The sequence below is a fragment of the Procambarus clarkii genome, chromosome 28 (genome assembly GCF_040958095.1).
Source record: "Procambarus clarkii isolate CNS0578487 chromosome 28, FALCON_Pclarkii_2.0, whole genome shotgun sequence".
Taxonomy (NCBI): Eukaryota; Metazoa; Arthropoda; class Malacostraca; order Decapoda; family Cambaridae; genus Procambarus; species Procambarus clarkii.
This window is the reverse complement of record NC_091177.1, coordinates 39871579-39889117: the sequence shown is the minus strand read 5'-3', so window position 1 is coordinate 39889117 and position 17539 is coordinate 39871579. Positions and strand designations below refer to the sequence as shown.

General features: G+C 35.6%; 1 protein-coding gene across 2 annotated transcripts in view; it reads right to left on the bottom strand.

Annotated features, from left to right (window-relative positions):
- LOC123755065 (SET and MYND domain-containing protein 4) overlaps positions 1-17539 on the bottom strand; it is a 61083-nt gene that overhangs the window by 38925 nt on the left and 4619 nt on the right. Inside the window, exon 1 of one of the 2 annotated variants that reach the window (XM_045737530.2) lies at positions 10601-10665. The exons of the other annotated variant lie outside the window; for it this stretch is intronic. The gene's annotated coding sequence lies outside the window, so the exon portion shown is untranslated. Of the gene's footprint in view, positions 1-10600; positions 10666-17539 lie in introns of those variants that run through there. 2 annotated transcript variants of the gene reach the window in all.

Sequence of the window (17539 nt, the reverse complement as noted above, 5' to 3'; positions counted from 1 at the left end):
AGTGGTAAGGATTGCGATGTTGTATACCTTGACTTTAGCAAAGCTTTTGATACAGTGCCACATGAAAGACTGATTAAAAAAATAGAGTCTCATGGTATTGGGGGTGCTATATTAAGCTGGATTAGGGCATGGCTATACCAAAGGAAACAGAGAGTTAGTATAAATGGAATCAAGTCAGAGTGGGAAAATGTTGTAAGTGGAGTGCCTCAAGGCTCTGTCCTGGGACCTCTGTTGTTTATAATATATATAAATGATTTAGATTCAGGTTTGAGTAGCAACATTTGCAAATTTGCCGATGATACGAAAATCGGTAGGGAAATTAATTCGGAGGAGGACTCACTATCACTTCAAGTTGATCTAGATAGGGTTTTGAAATGGTCAAAGGATTGGCAGATGCAGTTTAATGCTGATAAATGTAAAGTTCTGAGGTTAGGTAATGATGATAGAGTTACAAGATACGAGCTAGATGGTGTTGTGATTGCGAAGTCGGATTGCGAAAGGGATCTGGGAGTTATGATTAGTAAGAATTTAAAACAAAAGGATCAATGCATAAATGTTCGTAATAAGGCAAATCGGACACTTGGATTTATTAATCGCAGCGTTAGTAACAAGACACCTGGTGTGGTTCTCAAGCTATATCTTGCTCTAGTTAGGCCCCATTTAGATTATGCAGTTCAGTTTTGGTCGCCATATTATAGAATGGATATAAATTCACTTGAACGTGTCCAGCGTAGGATGACTAAGTTAATTCCCCAAATTAGAAATCTTTCATATGAAGAAAGATTAACAAAGCTTAAGTTGCATTCACTGGAAAGGCGAAGAGTTAGGGGTGACATGATAGAGGTTTACAAGTGGATGAATGGACATAACCGGGGGGATATTAATAGGGTATTAAAAGTATCAACACAGGACAGAACACGAAACAATGGATATAAATTGGATAAGTTTAGATTTAGGAAAGACTTGGGTAAATACTGGTTCAGTAACAGGGTTGTTGATTTGTGGAACCAATTGCCGCGTAACATTGTGGAGGTGGGGTCCCTCGATTGTTTTAAGCACGGGTTGGACAAGTATATGAGTGGGATTGGGTGGTTATAGAATAGGAGCTGCCTCGTATGGGCCAATAGGCCTTCTGCAGTTACCTTTGTTCTTATGTTCTTATGTTCTTATGTCTGCACGGTGGCGTCGTGCAGACGACGCCACCTCCCTCACCAAAATAGCGGCTCCCAACCTACTCTTGCTGTTTATACCCTCTATACACACGTTATATATAAGTATCTACATTTGTGTTCACCATAGCGAACCACTAAGCTGGTATGCTGAGTGCAGTCAATAAAAGGTGGCTACACACAGTCAGAAGACATCGCCACTACCCTCCCTCCCACAGCATTACTCCTCCCTCCATGGCGCACAGCGCTAAATATCACCACAATCCTGCTATTATCAGAACCTTGGTCAGTTTTATCACAGTCAGGGGTCTTCTGTAATAATATCATCGCTACATAATAGCATAAACAAGTATATTATGGCATTTTTAGGCGATGCTGTGGTCACAAGCTGATCAGCAGTGCTGTGAGCTCATGCTGCGTGCGTCAGGCTCGGTTGCTCACTCAATACTGAGGCCCCTCACACCTGGGAATTTGGCCCACGATTTCTTTAAAAAATGGCGTCTGTTTACAAGAGCCCTGATGAAGGTGTGGTGAACCCCGTGTATCCACGGGCCGTTTAAATCTTGCGTAGTACTCCAAAGCATCACATGATACAATGCGCAATTTACTGCAAGTCGGTCAAAATTCATATGATGCGATGCGCAATTGAAAGGTTAAGGAATTTATATCCTGTGTATTATTAAATTCAGATTCCCAGTTTATATTGAGGAGGGCATTTGTGAGATATCCTATTGCTGCTTCACTGTGTAACCTAAAGATAATTTTCGTATTAGCTGGTGGTGTTATGGCCATGTTCGCTACAAGGAAGGTAGGATAGTAGTCAGTTGTTCTGTCAGTGATTATACCAGATGTGAGCTGTTATGTTGGTCCATCCCAGGGTAGTAGCGGAGGTTTGAGTGAATCGGGTGGACCTAGTGATTGCGAGGATGAGCATACAGGAATTTATGCTATTAAGGAAATAGTCGAATTGAGGGCTATTTTGTTGCCCTAGGTCAATATTGAAGTCACCCCCCAGAACTTTGTGATTTTTGTTGAGGTTGTTGTTTATGATAAGATTCCTCAAGTTATCTGTGAATGCAGCTATGTTAATATTGGGAAATCTATAGATTGCACCAATAGTCAAGGAGGATTTAAGGGATTTAATTGAAAATTGAGCAAAAGTATATTCACAGCAGTCGTCTCTATCACTAATGACACTATTGCAGATGAAGGTATCTTGGTAGTATATAGCTGTGCCACCTCCTTTTTTGCTAGCCCTACAGTTGTGAATGGCTCTATAATCAGCTAAGTTGAAATGTTGGGTATGGTCTTTACTTAGCCAGGTTTCTGTTAAAATAATGAACGATAGTTCAGTACCTAGCGCTGAGAGTAGTACTGTACATTAATATCATCAAAATGTTTACTAAGTGATCTGACATTTTGGTTGAAATAAGTAAGTGTTATTTCAGAGTTTGTTTTTTGCCTGGTGTGCTGTGTAATACCTGCAGTGGTGATGATCAGTGTGTTGGTTATTAAAAATTTTAGATAGTAGATTTTGTTCAGGTTCAAAATCAGCTTGCATGTGGATGCAATGGAGTCAAGGTACAATAAGGAAAGCAAGTACAGACCAATAAAATACTAAATCTGCTAAAAATATAAAATAATTATGGTAAACAGATAAAAAGAGAAAATATGCAAATATAAATATATAATAGAAACAAAATAATATAAAATGACAATCACTGAAATGAGACAGTAATAGCAAAAACAAATGATAATTCTATAAAATAATGGTTTACTTTAATAATATAATTACACTATATTTAATTACTAAAGTTACACTAAGATAAAAATGAGGTAGATTAATTAATTAAGAGATACTGTACACTCAGGTACACTGAATGATAAGAGTTTATGCTAGAGGACACTAGCAAAGCCAGTGAACAATGGAACAGGGGTGTATGGAGTATATATAAAATAGAGTAAAAAAACAAGAAAAAACGACAATAACAGAGATGACAATTAAAAAAAGAAAGAAAAAAGAACCTTTGGAAAGGAAAGGCAGAGCTAAAGTACACTTTGGTAGTTAGATAAGACTATAATTTACCCTCTGGTTATTTAGTGCATATAAATGCACTACTCACAGCACTAGGTACTAAACTATCGGTCATTATTTTAACAGAAACCTGGCTAAGTAAAGACTATACCTAATTCTATAACTTAGCAGGTTATAAAGCCATTCACAACTGTAGGCCTAATAAAAAAGGAGGTAGCACAGCTACCACAGCAAAAAAAAAAGAAAAAAGAACCTTTGGAAAGGAAAGGCAGAGCTAAAGTACACTTTGGTAGTTAGATAAGACTATAATTTACACTCTGGTTATTTAGTGCATATAAATGCACTACTCACAGCACTAGGTACTAAACTATCGGTCATTATTTTAACAGAAACCTGGCTAAGTAAAGACTATACCTAATTCTATAACTTAGCAGGTTATAAAGCCATTCACAACTGTAGACCTAATAAAAAAGGAGGTAGCACAGCTATATATTACCAAGATACCTTCATCTGCAATAGTGTCATTAGTGATAGGAACAACTACTGTAAATATACCTTTACTCAGTTCTCGAATAAATCCCTTAAATCCTGCTTGACTCTCAGAGCTATCTATAGATTTCCTAATAATAATATATTCATTCTCAGATAACCTAAGGAATCTTATCATAAACAACAATCTAAAAAAAAAAATCACATCATTCTAGGAGACTTCAATATTGACCTAGGTGTTACGAACCCGACTCCATCGTCGGAGCATGGAGTAGCAACGTTAACGCCATCTGTGAGTCTGCTCCCTAAACCCCCACAAAATGGACGACGCCATCTGGTGGTGGCAGTATGATACCTGCAAGAGACTCTAGAAGAGTCGCTGTAGCTGACCTCTGGTGAGGTGGCGCCTATAAATCAGCAGCATCTATTGTGAGAGGAGGAGCATGTCAATGTCAGAGTCCGTAAGTGGCATGTCCTAGTTTCACAAGTACCAGCCAGTTTACTGATGACGTGTCTGTATCCACAGAGGCGACGTAGGGCTGCAGTGGTACGAAGACAAGCAGGCTGCCCAGGGCAGCCGATTATCTCTCTACTGCATTCTGCTGTACGTGGGCAGTGAGCCGCCGCCGAAGAGGAACCGAGTAGTATCTGCTGTCTGCCTGTGTAGTGGCAGTGACAGAATTCGGCGTATCCCGGGACTAGAGGAAGAGACGACCGACAGTGAGGTGCTACGGAGGAGTGTAATTAGCTAGTTGCAAGAAGCTCCTGCCAGGGGTTCGCTACCCTTGTATTTGTTCATGTAGAGGCCCAGCAGCATGAGGCTGATGTTCTCTGCCAGCACCAGGCTGGAGTGTGATTGTGGGCGTTCACAAGAAGCACCTAGGGATACTGTAGATAGGCTGGCCCATGGCTAGGGTAGACTCGTTGGTGTGTCCCAGTACTGGTTGTGGACGGTACTGTGTGTTGAGGAAACACGGAAGTTGACAAGGCTGCATTGCATGAGCATCGAGGAGCGCTTAGTGTCCTATGAGAGCGACACATGTGTATATATCAGTGTAGTAATACTTCGTTTATGATTCTATTTAAGGTGATGGGAAAGTGATATGTGAATATAATGATAAAGGATTAAGTGTCGTATTCTTTTCAACTCCCCCCTTGTGTTTTACTTGCATTACCAAGCCTACTCCTTGACAGCCACTACCGACTTGGGGTCAGATACTAGTACTTTGGTTCCTCCAGCAAATAACCCGGTTGCGACCCATAGTGGCCGTAACACTAGGTCAGCAAAATATACCCCAAGTCGACTATTTCCTAAACAGCATGAACTCCAGTACAGTATGCTAATCCCCACAATCACCAAGTCCACCTGAGTCACTCGAACATCTGCCACGACTTTGGATCACTTATGGACTAACATAACAGCTCCCCTTGCAGCTGATATAATCTTTGCCAGAACAAATGACCACTAGCCTATCTTCCTCATAGCAAACATGGGCATAACACCACCAGAAAACAAGAAACTTACATTAAGGTTACACAGTGAAGCAGCAATAGAAAACCTCACAAATGCACTTAACCATATTAACTGGGAATCTGAATTCAATAATACACAGGATATAAATTCATTAGCTAACCTCTTCCTTTCCAAAACTCTAAGCCTCTAGAACACTCATTGTTCTCTCCTCACCAAGCAAATAATAATAATAATAATAATAATAATAATAATAATAATAATAATAATAATAATAATAATAATTTATTTAGGAAAAGTACATACATAGTTGCAGAGTTACAGTACAAACATTCTGTTTGATTTAAAGATAGAGGTAGTACATACAATACCTAAAGCCACTAGTACGCATAGCGTTTCGGGCAAATGCGTACTGCAAATTTCTGGCAAAGTAGCTGACAAAAGAATAAACAATCCGTGGCTCACAAGTGGCATACTCAAAGCAATCAACAAGAAACATGAATATGAGAAAAACTTAGGATTGGCCTAGTTACAAGGGCAGTAGTTAAAAGGTATTTATCAATGCTTACCAGTATCATAAGAAAAGCAAAACTTTCCTATTATGAGAGTAGATTCAAAGAAGCAGAAGGCAACATGAAAAGCACATGAAAAGCCATCTCTAACATCTTAGGAATTAAACAACACTCATATAACCAGATAAAACTCTCAAAGGATGGTTACACTTGCAATTGATTTTAGAAACGGCAAATGAATTTAATAGCTTCTTTTCATCGGTTGGTGCTAACGTTGCCAGAAAAATCCCACAGACTCAAGGCACATATTAACACATATTTCTCAGGCAGCTCTGCCTGATAGGCATCTTTCACCCATAGCTCACCCACACTAGTGATTTGTTCAACAAATCACTAGTGTCATACCTTCCCTGATATCCTTAAAAAAGCACGAATAACGCCAGTTCATAAAGGAGGCAATCCGGCAGACATAAACAATTATAGACCAATATCAAACCTACCTATATTATAAAAAATATTTAAAAAAATTACTTAAACAACTCCTACCTCATAAAATTCAACATACTCAGCCCCTGTCAGTTTGGCTTCCGCTCCCAAAAGAGTACCAATGATGCAATTATTAGTCTCCTTGATATAATCTACTCAACCCTTGACAAAAATGAGTTTCCAATTGAACTCTTCATTGCCCTGAGAAAGGCCTTTGATACTGTTAACCATAACTACTTCTTACTTAAACTCCACCATTAAGGAATCCGAGGCTTAGCCCTGAACTATATCCGATCCTATCTTAGTGACAGACACCAATATATAGCCATCAATTATATAACCTCTCCCATTCAACCATTAACTGTAGGAGTGCCACAGGGCAGCATCTTAAGACCTCTCCTATTTCTTATATACATCAATGATCTGCCTAATGTCTCTACCATTCTTCAACCTATATTGCTTGCTGATGATACTACCCTCATCTACACCCCAACCCACACACATTAAATAATGTTGTGAATAATGAATTAAAAAAAGTTTACTTATGGATGTCAACCAACAAACTCACACCTATCTTAGTGACAGACACCAATATGTAGCAAATCAATTATATTACCTCTCCCATTCAACCATTAACTGTAGGAGTGCCACAGGGCAGCATCCTAAGGCCTCTCCTATTTCTTATATATGTCAATGATCTGCCTAATATCTCTACCATTCTTAAACCTATATTGTTTGCTGATGATACTACCCTCATCTACACCCCAACCCACACACATTAAATAATGTTGTGAATAATGAATTAAAAAAAAGTTCACTTATGGATGTCAACCAACAAACTCACACTACTCATAGAAAAGGCCTACTACCTCATATTTGAAGCAAACCACCAAATGCAATTCAGCTTCAGATTGACAATGTTAACATCAGTAATAAAAATGATGGAAAGTTTCTTGGCCTATACTAAGACAAAAGACTTAACTTCAGCACCCACATACTACACATAACCAAAAAATTCTCTAAAACAGTTGGTATACTCTCTAAAATCAGATATTATATACCTAATTCCGCTCTCCTCTCACTATATTATGCACTAATCTATCTCTATCTTAATTATGGTAACTGTGCATGGTATTCAACCACTGCAAACTACCTCAAGTCCATCATCACCGAACAAAAATCTGCTATCAGAACAATAACAAACTCTGCTTTCAGACAACACTCAGCCCCCTTGTTTAAATCCCTAAACATGCTAAACATAACCTCACTCCACACATTCTCTTGTGCTATCTACATTTATAAAACCCTGTTCTTAAATGCAAACCCTGCTCTGAAACTCTCCATGGACATATGTACTAGGACTCATAATCACCAAACCACAAATAAATATCTTTGATATCTCCAGAGTCAAACTTATTCTGTGTAATTACTTTATGCAAATAAAGGGACATAGTCTATGGAACTCATTCCCTAATGAATTGAAATGCTGTCCAACTTCTGCCCTATTCAAAAACAAAAACAAAAAGTACCTAATTTCATCTTCTTAGTTTCCTACTAGTGCTTGAAATTTGCGTTGTATCTAGTGCTACCCAATTCCCCAATATTTATGTACCTAAGCCAAACAACTTTACCATTATAAAGCACTTTACCATAGCACTGTATGTACTACCTCTATCTATAAATTCATCAATATTTGTATCACCCCTTGTATGTATGTACTTTACCTGAATAAACATTTGTATTTTTTTTTTAAATTGTGATCATTGCTGTCATCTTATATGTGATATCAATATGCTTTATTGTTCCTATTAATCTTTGTCAAATTATCAATCAAGCTATCATTGCTATCAATCAAAGCTATCAGTGTGCTTTAATATAGCTACTAATCTCTCATTTTTTTCTTACAGTGTACCTGTTAACATTTTATAAATTTTGCTAGAATTTACCTACTTAATATTATCTGTTAGATTAAGGACCCTCCTGAAATGCTGTGCGTACTAGTGGCTTTATAAGAATGTAAACACAATACTATGTACTCTCACAAACCCAATGTACCTTTTTCTATGTATAAATAAATAAAAAAAATAATAAACAGCAGGGCTGTATGTTGTCTGAAGACAGAATTTGTTATAGTTCTGATAGCAGATTTTTGCCGAGTGATGATGAGCTTGAGGTAATCTGCAGTGGTTAAATCCCATGCACAGATAACGTATGTAAGATAGGGATAGATTAGTGTTTAGTATGTAAGGAGAGCATAGTGGGGAAAATAATAGCTGTTATTAGAAAGTATACCAACCATTTTTGAGACTTTTTAGCTATGTGTTGTATCTAGGTGCTGACACTCAGTCAATTGTCTATATATAGTCCAAGGAACTTCCCCTCATTTTTATTGGTACAGTAATGTTAACATTGTCTATCTGAAGTTGAATCTAATTTGATGATTTACTATCTAATAAAATGTAGTAGGGTTTTTTCTATGTTTTGTGTAAGCTGGTTAACATCCATGAGTTATTAATAAATAACTAGCAAAAAATGCAAATATATTAGGGACAAGTTAAAATTGAAACAAGAATGAATGTAATGACAAAACTAGGATATAAATGGAATGATTATTATAGAATGATAAAGTTTCCAATTACAATACACATTAGATTTTTTTATAATTTAGTTAAAACTTATAGAAATTTTATCAAACCTAACCAAACCTAATTAAATCAGTAATTCCTTTTCTTAATATAATAATATTAAATGGAATAAACCATTTTGAAAATAACTCTGCTTGTTATGCAAATCAGATCATGCAGTATCCACTCAATTTAACGGCCTCTTTTATACCGATCTGCCGGTATTAACGACCGGTTTGGGAGACCGGTATCTGGAGCCTGCTATACCGGTCTGCGGTCGATATTACCGACGGTCGGTATTGGGTTTGTTGTGGCATCAGCGTCCCCTCACATGGCGACCAGGCCACCGACCTGGATCGTCCAGAGTCATATATTACATCTTAATTTTCTTTTAAAATGATTCACTTTAATGAAGAAAATTGTAAATTATTATTAATAAAATATTTTGAAACAGTTTTTATTAAGCAAAAGTCTTTGTTTTCTTATTAAATACCTTTTATAGTATAGGCACTAGGTATTTTTTTTCCGACGGACCTAGAATGTACTCCGCCGGGCCATGTGTTCCCATTGTTTACTGTGAACTCGCGCGGCTAGCTTCAATTGTGAAGGATATTACTGTACTGTAATTGTGATCTTCTTTTTAATTTACAAAATGCCAAAAGTTACCCAAAGGAAGCGCCTGACGGTTGCACAGGTGGAGTTAATTAAGAAACTTGATAAAGGATATTCTCATGCACGAGCAGCAGCAGAGTTTAACATCGGGAAAAGTACAGTAAGTGACATCAAGAAACAGAAGGATACTCTATTAAAATATGCCTGAAAATAAGTGTACATACAGTATGTACCCTGTATACAATATAAACAATATAAAACAAGCGCTGCAGAGGATGACGTAATCTTCACAGCTTCGTAATCTTCAGCTTCATTAAAAGTAAGTCAATTTACCAATTTTATTATAGTATTACAAGATATTAATTTTTTTTTTCAACAAAAGCTACATATTAGTCTCTGCAAATGTATATTCTATCGTCAGCAGAGAATAGGTGAGCTCAAAATATTTCGTCTTGGCTAGCTCTCAGTGACAAGGCTCGATCGCCATTGTTATGGCATGGCCGCCACAGCCTGTGTTGTAACATTAAAAATACATTACCTGCACTGTTCAGGGTAAATCAAAACACATCTCTAAAATATTATTGAGAAAATATTAACTTGCTGATTGATACATGAAATATTTTGCAATACAAAGGAATGAATCAATTTTTTCCCACCCATCTGGGCTTGATCAGACCGTGTTCACACATCATCCATGCAGCAGCCAACAACTGGCTTAATCGTCGGTGTGGCACTAAATTGGAATGCAATTACACAATGAACTTTATTTAATTTTAGTTATACAGTATAAAATATATCCTACCTAAATGTTACTTGAAAAATTACCCGAACCGACTTAACTTCGGAAATAACGGAGCTCTGGAAATAACGACTAGGGCTCAGCCCCATATAGGCCGTTAAATTGAATGGATACTGTATTAATATCTTATGATAATAATATTAATTTATTTGCAAGAAGGTTCAATGACTCTTATGTCTGTGAACAAATACTGTACAATGGGGCCTCGACTTACGATGCTAATCCGTTCCCAGAGACGGATCGTAAGTCAAAATATCGTAAGTCGAAGCTATTTTTCCCATAAGAAATAAAGGGATTTGAATTAATCCGTTCCCCACCCTCCAAAATATTATCATACAAATACATTTTATACTGAATACAATGTTTTTTTCTAACTACAATACAGTACCTAAGTTTATCTTACCTTTATGGAGGACTCTTGATGGCATATGGAAGATGGTGATGAGGGGGGGAGGAGGAGAGTTGTTACTGTTTGGAAGAGAAGTCCCCCTTTCATTATCACATCAGGCAGTGATGTTTTCTCTGGTGTACTCTCTCTCCTACTTTTGCCTGAATACCACTAGGACCTGGTTGTGGTTCAGTGCTTGTTTGTCTGACTACAAATTTGTCAAGAGACATTTGTTTTTCCTGCAGTGAGGTTTCCACACTGCAGTCTACATTAAGGAAACAAACATAGGAATGTGCCTAAATGACAACAGTGACTGCCCAGACAGGTGCAAGAGGAGTGTTGTTAACGCTTATGTCGACCGTGCTCTCAGCCACAGCTCAGGATGGAAGCAAGTTGACGAAGAACTCAGTAAGGTAAGGCAGGTCCTAGTCAACAACGGCTTCTCCAATGGTTTCGCTGAAGACATCATAAGAAGGAAAGTGAAACGCCATGCAACCTCTGAAGAGACAACTAACACAACACCTATACCCTCTATTAGACTATTTTACAGGAACTTCTTTTCCACAGCTCATAAAACAGAGGAAAGGGTCCTGAAAGATATTGTTAATAGAAACGTTATCCCTACAGACAAAAATCAGAAGATACAACTGATGATTTACTATAAAACCAAGAAAACGGCCAGCCTACTCATGAGAAACTCTCCAGACACAAAGCAGAACGCTTTAAAAGAGACCAACGTCGTCTATGCCTTCAAATGCCCTCTTGGGGATTGTAAGCCTAAAAAAAACTCAGTATATAGGCAAGACAACAACATCTCTTTCCAGGCGTTTAACGATGCTTAAGGGGTTATGGTACCCAAAAATCCGAAGAAAAATGGAATATTTACGAAAAATTACGAAAAATACTACAACGTTCTGGCAACACTGTGGTGCAAACCGTTTAATTTTATCTTGAAAAATAACGTAATTAGAGTCAAATTTCCCGCTGCAACTTTCGTGAATCTGGTCCTCGCGGCGTAGGTGCGCCGCAGGGTATTGTATCTTACGTTGTAGAAGTCTTATTTTTCGTAATAGCGTTGAAAATAACATGTTATGCATAAAATGAATATAAACTCACTCATTGGCAACAGTATCGTGTGAGAGAGAGGGTGGTATGTGGCTCAGCCCATCAGTGACTGTGTCTCTCTCTTGGGGTGTGGATGTATGCTGACGCGCTCTCACAATATCTCCCAGAACTCATGCTATTTGTACTGCAATATGACTTACCAAACGAACAAGAGAAAAGCATTGAAAGCTAGATGCATGCGAGCTCTCCATAGAAGGTACGAGCTGGCCGCAATGCGTAAATCACGCATTGTCACGAGTGACCGCGAGTAGAGTAACTTGTCGAGGCGAGCTACGCAACTCCAACTTTTACAACTAGATCTGCCCTCACAGCCTTTATTTATTATTCAATTTACATGAAACTTGCACATTATATGTAGAGTTTACGCCTCTAAAAACGGTTGATATTTTTCTTATCTACGTAGATTTATTGATTTTATAAATAATGATACATACGTTTTTGGGAAACTTTTAAAAATCTGTATTATTGCACTAAATACATCTGGGATAAAGATCGATCAACCAAATCTTTATTATATAGTAAGGTAAGGCTGAGTGTCGTAGAAATGATTTTGGTTCACAATTGTGGGCTGTGAAAGCAATTGAACATTGTTGAAAAATTGTATAATTTTTTTTTTTTTTTCTCCTTCTCTATTTAGGCTGAGATGCTGAAACTTGGCCCAGTTCCAGCACCTTTCACATGTATCAGGATAATAAATTTTGAATACCCTACGACAATTTTCTTATATCCTGGTCATATAGCCCCATAAGCAACAGGGCTCCATTAAGGAACATATAATCTCTTCCCACAACCAAACCATCACCAGAGAAATCTTAGCAAACAACACAGAAATCATCGATAGATACAGTGATAGCAGGCGGCTTGACATCTGTGAGGCACTACACATCAAGAAGTCAACATGCCAGCAATCAACAGCCAATTGATGCACAACTATATTCTACCCACTTCAAGACTCCGCTCCAATATAGAAGCATCAAGAAATATGGGCCAATAGGCCCTCTGCAATTACTTTCATTCTTACCTTCAATACCCATTGTTTCGCGTTCTGTCTTGTGTTGAAAGTTTGTTTTCACCTCATCCAAAACTGTTGCAACATATCACCTCACCCAAATGCAGGTATAAAAAATCAAAGATGTTTAAGCTCTATTCAGTTACAGTTGTGTGTGTGTAAACTAAAGTCTTTGAAAATGTAATAAGTTTTACGAAACGCGTTCGCGTCAGACTAGAAATAAAAATGAATTTTGGAGAATTGATTTTTCAATTACCATCAACAGTGAAAAGAAACATAAGAAAGATCGAGAAAATTTGTGTTAGAATTATTAATCTTACTTTTTCGGTCATATTTAATAATATATGTCTACAGGAAAGACTGCTACCAAAATATACTAATATATATATATATGTCGTACCTAGTAGCCAGAACGCACTTCTGAGCCTACTATGCAAGGCCCGATTTGCCTAATAAGCCAAGTTTTCCTGAATTAATATATTTTCTCTAATTTTTTTCTTATGAAATGATAAAGCTACCCATTTCATTATGTATGAGGTCAATTTTATTTTATTGTAGTTAAAATTAACGTAGATATATGACCGAACCTAACCAACCCTACCTAACCTAACCTAACCTATCTTAATAGGTTAGGTTGGGTTAGGTAACCGAAAAAGGTAGGTTAGGTTAGGTTAGGTAGGTTAGGTCGTCGAAAAAACAATAATTCATGAAAACTTGGCTTATTAGGCAAATTGGGCCTTGCATAGTAGGCTGAGAAGTGCGTTCTGGCTACTAGGTACGACATATATATATATATATATATATATATATATATATATATATATATATATATATATATATATATATATATATATATATATATATATATATATATATATATATATATATATATATATATATATATATATATGTCGTACCTAGTAGCCAGAACTCACTTCTCAGCCTACTATGCAAGGCCCGATTTGCCTAATAAGCCAAGTTTTCATGAATTAATGTTTTTTCGACTACCTAACCTACCTAACCTAACCTAACCTAACTTTTTCGGCCACCTAACCTAACCTAACCTATAGAGATAGGTTAGGTTAGGTTAGGTAGGGTTGGTTAGGTTCGGTCATATATCTACGTTAATTTTTACTCAAATAAAAAAAAATTGACCTCATACATAATGAAATGGGTAGCATTATCAATTCATAAGAAAAAAATTAGAGAAAATATATTAATTCATGAAAACTTGGCTTATTAGGCAAATCGGGCCTTGCATAGTAGGCTGAGAAGTGAGTTCTGGCTACTAGGTACGACATATATATATATATATATATATATATATATATATATATATATATATATATATATATATATGTATATATATGTATATATATATATATATATATATATATATATATATATATATATATATATATATATATATATGTCGTACCTAATAGCCAGAACGCACTTCTCAGCCTACTATTCAAGGCCCGATTTGCCTAATAAGCCAAGTTTTCATGAATTAATGTTTTTTCGTCTACCTAACCTACCTAACCTAACCTAGCTTTTTTTGGCTACCTAACCTAACCTTACCTATAAATATAGGTTAGGTTAGGTTAGGTAGGGTTGGTTAGGTTCGGTCATATATCTACGTTAATTTTAACTCCAATAAAAAAAAATTGACCTCATACATAGAGAAAAGGGTTGCTTTATCATTTCATAAGAAAAAAATGATAGTAAATATATTAATTCAGGAAAACTTGGCTTATTAGGCAAATCGGGCCTTGAATAGTAGGCTGAGAAGTGAGTTCTGGCTACTAGGTACGACATATATATATATATATATATATATATATATATATATATATATATATATATATATATATATTATATATATATATATATATATATATATATATATATATATATATATTATATATATATATATATTATATATATATATATATAACATATATATATATATGTCGTATCTAGTAGCCAGAACTCACTTCTCAGCCTACTATTCAAGGCCCGATTTGCCTAATAAGCCAAGTTTTCCTGAATTAATATATTTACTATAATTTTTTTCTTATGAAATGATAAAGCTACCCTTTTCACTATGTATGAGGTCAATTTGTTTTTATTGGAGTTAAAATTAACGTAGATATATGACCGAACCTAACCAACCCTACCTAACCTAACCTAACCTATATATATAGGTAAGGTTAGGTTAGGTAGCCAAAAAAAGCTAGGTTAGGTTAGGTTAGGTAGGTTAGGTAGACGAAAAAACATTAATTCATGAAAACTTGGCTTATTAGGCAAATCGGGTCTTGCATAGTAGGCTGAGAAGTGAGTTCTGGCTACTAGGTACGACATATATATATATATATATATATATATATATATATATATATATATATATATATATATATATATATATATATATATATATATATATATGCAAACAAGCCTGAATGGTCCCCAAGACAATATGCAACTGAAAACTCACACCCCAGAAGTGACTCGAACCCATACTCCCAGGAGCAACGCAACTGGTATGTACAAGACGCCTTAATCCACTTGACCATCACGACCGGACATAATGAGGTGATAGCCGAAGCTATTTGAACCAAATTCTTTGAACTATTTGGCTATTTGAACCAAGAAGTGCCGGCGGTGGGGTGGTTCAAATAGCTTCGGCTATCACCTCATTATGCAAATTCTTTGAACTATTTGGCTATTTGAACCAAGAAGTGCCGGCGGTGGGGTGGTTCAAATAGCTTCGGCTATCACCTCATTATGTCCGGTCGTAATGGTCAAGTGGATTAAGGCGTCTTGTACATACCAGTTGCGTTGCTCCTGGGAGTATGGGTTCGAGTCACTTCTGGGGTGTGAGTTTTCAGTTGATATATATATATATATATATATATATATATATATATATATATATATATATATATATATATATATATATATATATATATATATATATATACATATATATATACATATATATATATATATATATATATATATATATATATATATATATATATATATATATATATATATATATATATATATATATATATATATATATACATATATATATATATATATATATATATATATATATATATATATATATATATATATATATATATATATATATATATATATATATATATATAATATATATATATATATATATATATATATACATATATATATATATATATATATATATATATATATATATATATATGTCGTACCTAGTAGCCAGAACTCACTTCTGAGCCTACTATGCAAGGCCCGATTTGCCTAATAAGCCAAGTTTTCATGAATTAATTGCTTTTCGACTACCTAACTTACCTAACCTAACCTAACCTAACTTTTTCGGCTACCTAACCTAACCTAACCTATAAAGATAGGTTAGGTTAGGTTAGGTAGGGTTGGTTAGGTTCAGTCATATATCTACGTTAATTTTAACTCCAATAAAAAAAAATTGACCTTTTATATAATGAAATGGGTTGCTTTATCATTTCATAAGGAAAAAATTAGAGAAAATATATTAATTCATGAAAACTTGGCTTATTAGGCAAATCGGGCCTTGCATTGTAGGCTGAAAAGTGAGTTCTGGCTACTAGGTACGACATATATATATATATATATATACACATGTTGTACCTAGTAGCCAGAACGTCGTACTTGGCCTGCTATGCAAGGCCCGATTTGCCTAATAAGCCAAGTTTTCCTGAATTAATATATTTTCTCTATTTTTTTTCTTATGAAATGATAAAGTTACCCATTTCATTATGTATGAGGTCAATTTTTTTTTATTGGAGGTGAAATTGACGTAGATATATGACGGAACCTAACCAACCTTACCTAACCTAACCTAACCTATCTTTATAGGTTAGGTTAGGTAGTCGAAAAAGTTAGGTTAAGTTAGGTTAGGTAGTCGAAAAACAATTAATTCATGAAAACTTGGCATATTAGGCAAATCGGGCCTTGCATAGTAGGCCAAGAAGTGCGTTCTGGCTACTAGGTACGACATATATATATATATATATATATATATATATATATGTCGTACCTAGTAGCCAGAAGGCACTTCTCAGCCTACTATACAAGGCCCGATTTGCATAATAAGCCAAGTTTTCATGAATTAATGTTTTTTCGACTACCTAACCTACCTAACCTAACCTAACCTAACTTTTTCTGCTACCTAACCTAACCTAACCTATAAAGATAGGCTAGGTTAGGTTAGGTAGGGTTGGTTAGGTTCGGTCATATATCTACGTTAATTTTAACTCCAATAAAAAAAAATTGACCTCATATGTAATGAAATTGGTAGCTTTATCATTTCATAAGAAAAAAAATAGAGAAAATATATTAATTCAGGAAAACTTGGCTTATTAGGCAAATCGGGCCTTGCATAGTAGGCCGAGAAGTGCGTTCTGGCTACTAGGTACGACATATATATATATATATATATACATATATATATATATATATATATATATATATATGTCGTACCTAGTAGCCAGAACGCACTTCTCAGCCTACTATGCAAGGCCCGATTTGCCTAATAAGCCAAGTTGTCCAGAATTAATATATTTTCCCAATTTTTTTTCTTATGAAATGATAAAGCTACTCATTTCATTATGTATGAGGTCAATTTTTATTTATTGGAGATAAAATTAACGTAGATATATGACCGAACCTAACCAACCCTACCTAACCTAACCTAACATATCTTTATAGGTTAGGTTAGGTTAGGTAGCCGAAAAAGTTAGGTTAGGTTAGGTTAGGTAGGTTAGGTAGTCGAA